Below are 12023 nucleotides of genomic sequence, written 5' to 3' on the forward strand. Positions count from 1 at the left end.
AAAAGGGGTTTTAAAATATAGGGAAGGTTTGTCAGTGACGCCACCCGTGGTATGCGGTGATTTTGGTGGCACCGCCGCTGCCGCTGGAGATAGTCCCCGGGCCTGATGGAGTGGGGCAGCTGGATGTTATCCCCTCCACGGGTAGGGGAGGTGTTGACCCGGGACCCCAGTACAGTTGGGATAGTGTGGCAAAGCGCAACCTGTAGGGTTGGACCGGATGGTGTTGGTGTACTCACAGTTCTTGAAATTATTTCACACAGAGTCCAGATGGTAAACCAAACTACCAGTGGCCGGCCGACTTTGGAGGGTGTATTCAGATCCCGCACCCCAGTACGGTAGAACAAAGGCCCTTCCACCTGCACCTTGTGTTTAAGATTGTTATTCTGACCACTCCGTGTGGAACGGGGAAGTCCACTCCCGGTGTTATTGTCCTTTGGGAGTTGTGGTCCGCGAGAACTGACCCGTGGGATCTTAGCAGGCAATTGCGGAGCCCTATCCCCCTCGTTGGGCTTCTGTCTTGCTCTATCTGGGACTCCTGTGGGACGAGACCTGAAATCTTGTCCCCGGCTGGTTAATTGGAAAGGGTCTTGCAGCTACTCCTCGCCCTAGGGTCCAGGTACACTGTCTGTGCACGGCTCCGGACCGGATTCCCGCTGTCGGCACTGGCGGGCTACAACCCTGCCCCGATCCACTTAAGGTCTCCCGCGACCGTATCTCCGTCACCTGTGGCCTTGTCCACTGACTGCCACCTAGTCTTCTGTCAGCTCAGGAGCTCCAACTCCTGTCAACCGTCACTGTCTGACTCCAACTCTAACTGTCTCACTCAGCTGACTCTGGACCCTCCCACTGCACCTCAGAATCCTAGGTGGGCGTTGCCATCCCCTTGGCCCCACCCACTGGTGTGTCCCTATTGTCATGGGGGGTGACTAGGCTTTGCTGGCTGATGTTGTACACCAAGATGGGGATTGTGATGGAGGACCAAAGAGGAGGGACTCCTGCACCTAAAAGAGGGGTGCAGTCATCTGTGACACCCTGATTTTGTCAGGGCATCACAAAAGCAGTAAACAATCTGTTTAAAGGGACTCTGTTAGCACAGAATGACTGTTCAAACCAAATACAGGCGCTCGGGGCACCCTTGGTGTGGCCAAAGATTTAAGTGCCCCTTCCCATTTGCTTGTTTTCTTCTTAATTCTGCCCCTTCTCTGGTTCTATAAAGCCAGAACTGTCAATTAAAGATGAGGGGTTGGCGATAGAGGGGAAACAAGTAGGTGGGAACCTACTGATGGAGGGTGGTCTGCGACCTGCACCCTCCTGAAGACGTCATTGGTTTTATGTGAATGTTTATTTATATGAATAGAGGCAGTAATATGTTTAAATTCCCCGTGTGTGTCTATGGGAACAGTGCTACCAGTCACCACTAGATGTCCCTAGTTGGAAGAGGAAGATTAGGCATTAGTAACAGAAACAGGGCTGTGAGAATTAACTGAAGAGTCGGCCCACAGTGAGTGGGATATAGGGTTGGGTATTTCCTGAGTATTGTCAGTGTGTGATGTAGGGTAAGTCAAGGCAGAAGTAACGGGCAGGAGGAAGAAGAGGTGACCGGAGATGGATTGTAGCTTAAGCTCCCTGGAGTTGTTTTGAGGGACTTGAGCGCACCCTCATTATGCAGGCGAGTGTTAACGGTGCAGACAGTGTTGGATCCATTTTGTCACAGGGCCATTTAGAGAAGAGAAGGAGCTTGTTGATGGAAAGCCACTAGCACTAGGGGACAGACTCTAGAAAGTGACCCCGAAGAAGTAGCATAGCCATGCAGGGTACTCTAATCACAGCGATAAACATTGACTAGTGTGATTAGATATCAAGGGACATAGATGAGTCAACCACGCCCTCCCTCCTTGGTAGCCGGTGTGATCTTATCTGCAAATGTAATGGAACAGCCGGTCTGTAATTAGAGGTCAATGCCTTGTACGAAACCAAGATTGAATGGCGTCACAAGCAAAGTGGAAAGGTGTTTGAAATGTGTAATCAGTAAAGGGTATACAGTTTTTCTAATGCCTGCCTGGATCCACAGACTCAGACGGGCTGTAATGGACAGGCTAGAGGGAAGCCACTCACCAAGCAGGACCCCTAGAACCCTGAAACCCTTTAACCCCTATACAGTGATTTGGAATTACACAGGGCCCAAGGTGATCACTACATGTGGAAGGTTGCAGTCCGATGAGAGTAGTAATCAGGCAGGGTCGAACCGGGAAATGCAAAACAGGGACAGAATCGGCAGGCAAGCACGTAATCAGAAAACAAAGCAGAGGTCAAATCCGGATCGGGCAGTAAGGTACATCAACAGCAGGCAAGAGACGTAGTCAGGAAACAAGCAGAAGTCAGAACACCAGAATCACTAAACAGAACAGGGCGGGACAGGAACCAGGAATACAGAACTATCTCTGGTGGTGGCCAGCAGACAGGAGGGGAAATAAGAAGGGTGTGGTGTCTTCCCATTGGTTGTAGCTGAATGATGGTAACTTCAGCTGGAAGACACACGCCACCTATAGTCAGCCAGTGGTACTGCAGATGCCAAGATAACCCAAACCAGTGGATGAGCAGAGCCTGTGCCCACCAGCGCCGCTGGCATCGACTCCTCTCCCATCACCAGTACTATCCACGTCAGGAACACTTCGTGGCCTGGTGATCGAAGTAGAAGTCGCTGGAGCGGACTCCGGTGGGGACGTAACAGTTTTTATCCATTATAGACTCATCCTTAATGACTTTGAATGCGATACCTTACAGTATGCATCAGATGATTAGAAGCCTGTGACCAGTGCGACAAGGTAAAATTTACACACACCCCAACCGTCCCTGCTTGTAGCATCCCAGGGTGAGAACACGGAGTCCCTCGCCCACGACTGCCACCCTGGGCACCCTTACAGTGCACTTAAATTTTTAAATTTGTATTTTTGCCTATGTGTGCAGACTTTAAGGACACCCTGTATATCAAAGCACTAGATATTAAAGGCATCTTCATCATCCATTCTCAGTCATTATCGGCTTCTCCATAATTTATTCCCAAGAATGATAAGCAAATGACTTACAGGAATATAACTGGCATTAATATAACCATCAGTGGAGTTTTCAAGGGTCGACAGCTTGACTCGAGTTTTATTGTCTACAATATAAAATACAGATATTGATGAATTAAATGATAATACTATATGACATTAATAGCTAAACATCTATTTTAATAATCAAATTAATAATAATGCTAACAATTAGTAATATAGTTTGTAGAATATAAAAAGGTTTTCCACTAAAACAGTCATGGACGAAAGTGTTGGCACCCTTGAAATTGTTCCAGAAAATGATTGCAATTACATGTTTTTTCATGCATATGTTTATTTTCTTTGTGTGTATTGGAATAAATAAAATATCAAAGATAAAAAAGGCAAATTGGACATAATTTCACACAATACTCCTAAAATGGGCCGGACAAAATTGTTGGCACCCTCAGTATTTTGTTGCACACCCTTTGGAAAAAATAAATACAATCAATCCCTTCCTATAATCGTCCACAAGCTTCTTACACCTCTCATCTTGAATTTCGGACTCTACTTTTGTGCTTTGTTTCCATCCATTTCTAGGTACTTCTTGAAGTCTGTTTGGGGTCATTGTCCTGCTGGAAGACCCTTAACCTAGAATGCAAACCCAGCTTTCTGACACTGGGCACTACATTTGTGACCCTACATCTTTTTTTCTTAATTTTCATATTTCTTGATGCCTTGCACACAGTCAGGGCCTCCAGTGCCAGAGGAAGAAAAACAACCCCAAAACATCTCTGAACTTCCACCATATCTGACTGTAGGTACTGTCTTCTTTTCTTTGTAGGATTCATTTCATTTTGGGTAAACAGTAAAATGATGTGCTTTACCAAAAAGCTCTACCTTGGTCTCATCTGTCCACAAGACACTTTCCCAAAAGGATTTTTATTACTCCTGTACATTTTGGCAAACTGCAATCTAGCTTTTTTTGTCTTTGTGTCAGAAGTGGGGTCCTCCAGGATCTCCTCTATAGCGTTTCATTTCATTCAGATGTGGACAGATAGTTCGCGCTGACACTGATGGTTCGTGAGCCTGTAGGACAACTTGAATTACGGAACTTGGTTGGGACAGGTTATCCATCATCCGGATTATCCTGTGTTGCAACCTTTCATGAATTATTTTCTGCCTTCCGCGTCCAGGGTGATTAACTACAGTGCCATGGGTTGTAAACTTCTGGATTAGATTGCACATTGTGGATAAAGGAACATCAAGATCTCTGGAGATGGATTTGTAATCTTTGAAGCCTTCAGAGAATTCTCTTTTTTTTTCTGTTTTCTGTGCTTAGCATGGAACACAGAGACACACAATGCAAAAAAATTCTCTTTTTATCTCATTTCAGTTGGGATTTTCATATTGCTCATATCTATTACTTGCCACAGGTGAGTTTGAGCTAGCATCATATGTTTGATACAAAGTTGTTTACCCACACATTTGGAAAGGTGGCAACAATTTAGTACGGCTCATTTTTGGAGTTTTGTGTGAAATTATGTTCAATTTTGTCTTTTTTCTTTGATTTTTGTTTTGTGTTGTTGCAATATACACAAAGGAAATAAACATGCGTATAACAAAACATGTGTAATTGCAATAATTTTCTGGGAGAAATACTTCATTTCCTAGAACAATTTCAAGGGTGGCAACACGTTTGGCTTTGGCTGTATGATAATCATGACCAATCCTGAAGATTCAATTATATCCGATTGGAGGGTGGTCTGATTTTAAAGGTGCAAACATAAACAGAAAAGAGCCCTTTGCAGTGCAATCATGCCCCATTGACAGAGCAGCCTGGAAGAGAAAAAGCTGCATTATTGACGTGAAGCAACAGAATCGCCGACACCGAGTAGAACAGGCTGGTAATTTGCAAATACCTGCCTGTAAGTTCTTAAGCCAATAGTAAAAAAAAAAAAGAAAATTGTCCCGGATAAACCCTTTAATGTGCAGTGCTGGGTCTGTAATATGGACCAGCAGGCAATTTGTTAATGGGGCAGCTAACTCCGTCCCGATGACTTACATGGGTAGGTTGCATCCTGACGGTTCTTCTCTTTATTCACAGGATCAGCTGCCACAGATGTTGATTGTAAGACACCTACATACTCCAGGCTCTAAAAAAAAAACAAAATGGGTCCCGCCAACTTCAGCTGCATGTGAGTCCGGTTGAAGTACATTGATAATTGAGAGAGATTTAATGGGCACCATAAAATAACCAATAAACCTATCAATAAATTATGTAAGGGGACAAATAGGGATGTATAAGAATGGGTGTAAAACAAGCAAGTGACTGCAGACAGGACTACCCCTGATGAAGCTACACTGGTAGCGAAACGCGTTGGTATAGTGTTTGTATATTGGGCACACTGCACTACTTATCATACTGTGTATATTATCTGGTGTATAACATGCCTTGCGGATTTTGGTTGTATTGTCTCCCATTTCTCTGCCTTGCTTGTTTTGCATCCATTTGCTTGCGGGTCCTATTATTTTGATACATAAGAAATAATTCCTTATTCAATACTTTTTGACCCATTATCATAGGTGCTTTGGGATCCTACCAAACAAGTGAGGATTTGCATGCTTACACATTATATATTTTTCTGCTGTGGACATTTTATTTTTCATACTTTGACATTTTTACATTATGCATTTAAATACTCGTGCCCAGGCAAATTACTGGGGACTAGCCTAGGATTATCATATCCACACCCTTATTCTGTTTACTATATGTTCATTGTCTTTTGTCTCAAACAGAGGCTGGCAGCTGACGTCGGTGTACCTTTAACAGATGGTGCATGGCAGTGACATCATGCGTCGCCATAGCTACTGACATATTTACCAGGAAGGGGCCAAGGATGAGGACATATTTACCAGGAAGAGACCCAGGATGGGGACATTTACCATGAAAGGGCCCAGGATAGTGACATATTTACTAGGAAGGGGTCAGGATGGGGACATATTTAGCATGAAAGGGCCCAGAATTGGGACATATTTACCAGGAAGGGGCCCAGGATGGGGACATATTTACCAGGAAGGGGTCAGGATGGGGACATATTTACCAGGAAAGGGCTCAGAATTGGGACATATTTACCAGGAAGGGGCCCAGGATGGGGACATATTTACCAGGAAGGGGCCAGGATGGGGACATATTTACTAGGAAAGGGCCCAGAATTGGGACATATTTACCAGGAAGGAGCTCAGGATAGTGACATATTTAATAGGAAGGGGCCCAGGATGGGGGCATTTTTTTTTTTAAACAATAATTTTTATAGGATGGGGACATATTTACCAGGAAGAGACCCAGGATGGGGACATATTTACCATGAAAGGGCCCAGGATGGGAGACATATTTACCAGAATGGGGGACATATTTACCAGGATGGATATATTTACCAGGAAGGGGACCAGTATGGAGCACATTAGTACAGGAAGGGGGGATAGTACTACATAATGAAGGTGCAGGAGGTGGGCAACACAAGTATTTATTGGATTTAGAATGCTGCAAGGGCCTATACATCTGAGCAACATGCGGGGAATGATGGGGGTGCCAGGTCTAAATTTTGCACCGGGCCCATCGAACTCTAGTTACACCACTGCACACTAGTGTCATGGGTTCTGTTCATAAAACGCTATTACTTCTTGTTTAAAGGATTATGAACGAATCCTTACAGACCTTCTTACCATGAAATTATCTTAGAACCCCGATGGAGATAACAAATTACTAAGCAGTAATAAAAACATAAAGAGACATAACAGTCACTATGTCACCCGTTCTATGAAATACTAGACAGTCCACACCCTCTGTATGAGCCAGAACTGAGCTCTCAAGATGCCTATGGATTCAATCAAATTTATAGTCTGCGCTATGGCTGCCTTTCTCGGCCCCATTGTGAGTCTCCTGATCAAGAATGAAATGGATTCCATACAATCAGTGTTTTATTAGCAGGAGATTATCATTAGAGGACTGGGTGTGGCATGAGAGGCAGTTAGGCTAATCCATGTAACCCCGCCCTCCCCTACTGATTGTCAGCTTCTTGACAATGTTCAGTGTATACAGGAAGTTGCCAATCAGAGGTGTGGACAGGTTTATTCAGATTATTCTGACTGACTGGCATGCAACACCTAGTCCTCTAATGATAATCTCTTGCTAATAAAACACTGATTGTATTGAAACTACAGCAAGTTGCTGAGCAAGTGTCATATCCCTGAAATAATGCCCCTACATTATGCTGCTCTGAGATTAAATAGAAAAAACCTGCTGACAGATCCCCTTTAATATACATGTTGATTATCTTCTGGCATGGTATGATACATACTTCAAACTCCAAAACAAAGCCCAATTCGTTATTTGCTTCCAGTTTTTTGAATAAAGCGTCATATTCTTCTTTCTCATTAGGGATATTTCTAAAAATAAAAAAAATATTTCAAAGAAAGAGTGAGAGAGATATATTTAGGGTACTGCAACTTTCTAGTAAGTGTTTATCTCACTGATCATTATTGCTATATAACGTCACCCAGGTTGCTACTAAGGAAAGTGCTACAGAGTGATCCCATCATATCTCTGTATCAATAATGTAAGTACACTGACTGCACCAGCAGAATAGTGAGTGCAGCTCTGGAGTATAAAACAGGACGTAACTCAGGATCAGTACAGGATAAGTAATGTAATGTATGTACACAGTGACTGCACCAGCAGAATAGTGAGTGCAGCTCTGGAGTATAATACAGGATGTAACTAAGTATCAGCACAGGATAAGTAATGTAATGTATGTACACTGAGTGCACCAGAAGAATAGTGAGTGCAGCTCTGGAGCATAATACAGGAGGTAACTCAGGATCAGTACAGGATAAGTAATGTAATGTATGTACACAGTGACTGCACCAGCAGAATAGTGAGTGCAGCTCTGGAGTATAATACAGGATGTAACTAAGTATCAGCACAGGATAAGTAATGTAATGTATGTACACTGAGTGCACCAGCAGAATAGTGAGTGCAGCTTTGGGGTATAATACAGGATGCAATTCAGGATCAGTACAGGGTAAGTAATGTAATGTATGTACGCAGTGACTGCACCTGCAGAATAGTGAGTGCAGCTCTGGAGTATAATACTGGAGGTAACTCAGGATCAGTAATGTAATGTATGTACACAGTGACTGCGCCAACAGAATAATGAGTGCAGCTCTGGACTGGAGTATAATACAGGATGTAACTCAGGATCAGTACAGGATAAGTAATGTAATGTACTGTATGTACACAGTGACTGCACCAGCAGAATAGTGAGCGCAGCTCTGGAGTATAATACAGGATGTAGCTCAGTATTAGTATATCAAAAGTAATATAATGTATGCAAAGTGCATATTCTGCAAATTAGGACAATTACACAGATTACAGTGTTATATTTGGTCACTGTTCCTACAGTCTCAGTACACTTTGCTCATGCTGTATTATGTACTATATGAGATTTTCTAACCATTTACATAGAAATCACAGAACACACATTACCCACAAAAAAATATTAAAATATGTTTTTACTTTTTTCTCCTTATCCACAATCTGGCACCAATGATTGCCAAGATGCCAAAAAGAATTCCTAGTACACCTCCTGCTATGGCGCCTAAGATAAAAATATACAGCAAATAACCAACAATGAACATGCATTTATTATAACATATGACAGTCAGGAGATAACTAGTGATGAGCGAATATACTCAGCACTGTTAGTTACTCGCACAAATATTAAGGTATTCGCCATATCCGTTCCTCGTTAAGTATTTCGCTATTCGTTTGGTGAGATTCGAGTCCCCTCCCAGCATGTTTCCCGCCTGATTTTCAGCGACTAAACATGCTGGGATTGCTTGCCAATCACAATAATGCCGTAGCCATCTTTGCTACTGGCATTTCTGTGATTGGGAAGCACAGGGGGAAAAAAAATGACTTCCCATCATTAAAGCAGTAAAATTACACTTAGCGATTTTCCCTGTCATACTACTTTATGTTCCGCTCATTAACCCTTATGAATATGCACTGCTTCCACTTCTTATCTTCTATGCCAGCATCTGTAATTGGTTGCAGTCTGGCTTCCCTCGCCCACCCTCTCTGCTGGCGTCTGCGATTGGTGGAGTGTAAAAAAAAAATACAATTGGAAAAAATGACATAGGGTTCCCCATATATTGATATCCAGTGCAGATAAAGAAGAGGGCTACATGATGCAGCCCCCAGCTGTGTACGTTATCTTGGCTGTGTATCAAAATACGAGGGACTCCATGCAGCTTTATTTTAATAATGGAAATAAATAATGTAAAAAAACGGCTTGCAGTCCCCCCCATTTTGATACCCGGCCAAGATAAAGCAGACACCTGGGCTGGCTGGTATTCTCAGGCTGGGGAGGCCCATAGTTATTGGGCTCACCCCAGCCTAAAAATGGCAGCCCCACAGTTGGCATATCCATTAGATACACCAATTGTGGCGCTTTACCCAGCTCATTCCGATTGCCCTAGTGCGGTGGCAATCGAGGTAATATAAAGGGTTAATGACAGCTGTGATTTGTCAAAAAATCACAGCTGTCATCAAGCCATAGGTTAGTAATGACTATAAGTTATGAACTTCTAGAATGGCCGAGCTGATCACAAGACCTGAATCCAATAGAAAACATATGGAAGGAACTAAAGCTCAGAGTTCATAGAAGGAGCCCATCGGACTATGAGGATTTGAAGCATTTGTGTGGAAGAATTGGCCGAAGTCCCACCCGAGTAACGCATGTGACTAGTTTCTACACACAGGAGTGGCTGAAATTCAGGCGCCAAACATGCTGGAAGGGGTCTCGAAACTCATGAGGCGAGGAGCAAAATACTTGACGAGTAACGTCTATTGCGATTACCTTAATATTTGTGCAAGTAATGAATAGTGCTGAGTATATTCGCGCATCACTACTTACTATTTTTATGAATCTTAAGTTATAGAGGTTGATAAATTAATAATATATTGCATGGCTCACAGGTAATTTATTCGTTACTACTATAGCTGATATACTCTGGTACAGCATTGTAAATTTACAGCACACATGCGTAAAACATCTGCAAAATACTGTATATACACTCTCTACCATCTCTTGGTAGGTTTGCAGTTGTGCCATACGCCTTCCATTTTTTGGATGATGGATTGAACAGTGCTCCATGAAATGTTCAGAGCTTGGGCTAATTTTTTTTTTTTTTTTTAAATCTAACCCTGCTTTACTCATTCCCACAACTTTATCCCTGACCTGTCTGGTGTGTTCCTTGGTTTTCATGATGCTGTTTGATTCTTAATGGCTCTCAAACCTCTGAGGCCTTCACAGAACAGCTCAAGTTATACTAAGAATAAATTACACACAGTTGGATTCAATTTACTAATTAGGTGACTTCTGGGGTCAGTAGGTCAATCAGAATTGTATTCAGGGGTATCAAGCTACAAGGGGCCGAATACAAATGAATGTCATAATTTTCAAATTTGTATTTTTAAAATATTTAGAAAACCAAGTATCATTTCCGTTACACTTCACAAACACTTGCTACTTTGTGATGGTATAGCACATAAAATCCCAATAAAATACATTTAAGTTTGTGGGTGTAACGTGAAAAAAATGTGTAAAAGTTCACGTGGTATGAATACTTTTTCAAGGCACTGTTTATACAGACACATATATATTTATATACACATACCTGCAATAATAGGAGTCTTTGAAGTCGGAGTTCCTATCTCGGTAGCACTTGTGTAGTTTGTGAAATATACTCGAGATTGAGCTTCATCGATTGTGTCTGTCTTTGGGTCATATGTTATATTAGTAAAGCCTGCGACGCTAAACCTAAAAATCAGAAGATGATTATTGTAGTAGGAGCAGTCCTCTGAAGCATAGCTTCTCAAACCATTTCTACCGGAACCTCCCCAGTCTGATTAATATAATCAGCCTCATCATCTGATCCTGGGCCTAATCATGGGTCCAGCGTCGGACTGGCTACCAGAGGAATCTCCAGTAATGCAAGGCCTGGATTCTGGTACCTGCATTGCACTCCGGAGCTCGCACCTGAGCTCTGGCGTGCAGCCGAGACTGTACCGCGAGCGCCGAGTGATTGATTCCCTGGCACTTGCGGTTCAGTTCATATCAGCTGCAGACGGGCCGGGGTGATCTCCGGTGCTCTCACCTGAACTCCGGAGATTAGCCCGGCCTGTCTGCAGCTGTCATGAACTGAACTGCAAACGCCAGGGAATCAACCAATCGGCGCTCGCGGTACAGTCTGGGCTGCACGCCGGAGCTCAGGTGAGAGCTCCGGAGTGCAAGGCAGGTAACTGAATCCAGGCCTGGCATTACTGGAGATTCCTCTGGTAGCCAGTCTGACGCTGCATTGGTCTAATCATGGGTCTCATCATCTGTAGTGGAAGTCCATGCTCAAATTAGGAATATCTCTCAGCTTAATTTTTTAGCCTAATGAACACAGAATAACATTAAAGGGAACCTGTCAGGTGCAATATTCTCCAAGAACCACGAGCAGTCCTGGGTGCATATTGCTAACCCCTGCCTAACTGTCCCTGTATCAAGTAGCATAGGTAAAGAGATGTTTAGAAAAAGTATTTCTAAAGATCTTTCATCGTATGCTAATGAGGCCAGCGCCTAGTCGCAAGGGTGTTATTTCCCTTGGCTAGTCATCCCCCTCCCTGTGGGCGTACTAACATGCTAATGAATGCGCAGCATCAGAGGCATGGTCGCACTCACCTCTTGGCTGCCACTGCTGGTTTTCAGCTCAGTGCACATGATCAGAAGTCCCGGACATCCAGTCATGAACACAATGAAGCCGGGGTTAAAGCGTCCCAGCTTCAAACTGGTGTAGTACAAATGACCAGAAGTCCAGGGACGTTCTGACCTTGCGCACTGAGCTAAAAGCAGAAGTGGCAGTTGAAGTGAGAGCAACCAT

The sequence above is a fragment of the Anomaloglossus baeobatrachus genome, chromosome 10 (genome assembly GCF_048569485.1).
Source record: "Anomaloglossus baeobatrachus isolate aAnoBae1 chromosome 10, aAnoBae1.hap1, whole genome shotgun sequence".
Classification (NCBI taxonomy): Eukaryota; Metazoa; Chordata; class Amphibia; order Anura; family Aromobatidae; genus Anomaloglossus; species Anomaloglossus baeobatrachus.